A 913-nucleotide genomic window follows, 5' to 3' on the forward strand; every position below is an offset into this window, starting at 1 on the left:
ACAGTAGAGGGCGCTGCTCACTCAATGCCAGTGGCTCTCTCAACTTCTACAACTCCTTCCTTCTATCTGATTTCACCAAGTGCAACATGTTCCTGGATCAACATCTTTGTTGTCAACGTTTTTCTCTGTTTTTTTTTATTTTATTTTTTATTAAAGTGTGTGAGAGTAGCCTAATTAGTCAACTCAGAGTATGTTCATGGTGAACAAACACACTAAATATTCTCAACAGAGCGACGATTCAACATGAAATCACATTCTCTATCTTCTCTACCGGACGAAGACGAGGTTGAGTAGACTCGTTTTCAATTCTAGTAGGCTGCATAGTATGTAGCCTACATGGGGAACAGGACTGTAAAATAAAGTGCTACCGAAAATGATGTCATCATTTACTCAGCCTCACGTTGTTCCAAGACTATTATTATTTTATTTTTTTTCTTCTGCTGAACACGAAGGTATTTTGAAGAATATGGGTAACCAAGCAATGGGCCCCATTGACTTATAGTAGATCTATAGAAAATGTATTTTGTGTTCAGCAGAAGAAAGAAATTCATACCGGTTTGGAACAAAATGAGGGTGAGTAAATTGGGTGGGTGAACTCTACCTTTAAAAAGAACACGGCTTGAGACACTGGCGATATTTTTCCTCTATTAGCGAGCAATTTTTTATTAAACCATGTAGCCTACACAATGAGTACAAATCTATAGGCCTACAATCTCACAAAAAAAAAAAAAAAGAACAATATGAAAAAAAAATGTGACTCATGTGCATCTTTTTTCTTCCCTAAATTAATTTAAAGCAGATCAGAATGACCCATATTGTTTAATTTGGTTTATTATAATAACCTGTTCAATAAGCGTTCTGCGCCACTGTTGCGCTCTTGTGAACGCGTCTTGTGTGAACGCCCCCTGTCTTC

The sequence above is a fragment of the Scardinius erythrophthalmus genome, assembly GCF_964197995.2.
Source record: "Scardinius erythrophthalmus genome assembly, chromosome: 17".
NCBI lineage: Eukaryota > Metazoa > Chordata > Actinopteri > Cypriniformes > Leuciscidae > Scardinius > Scardinius erythrophthalmus.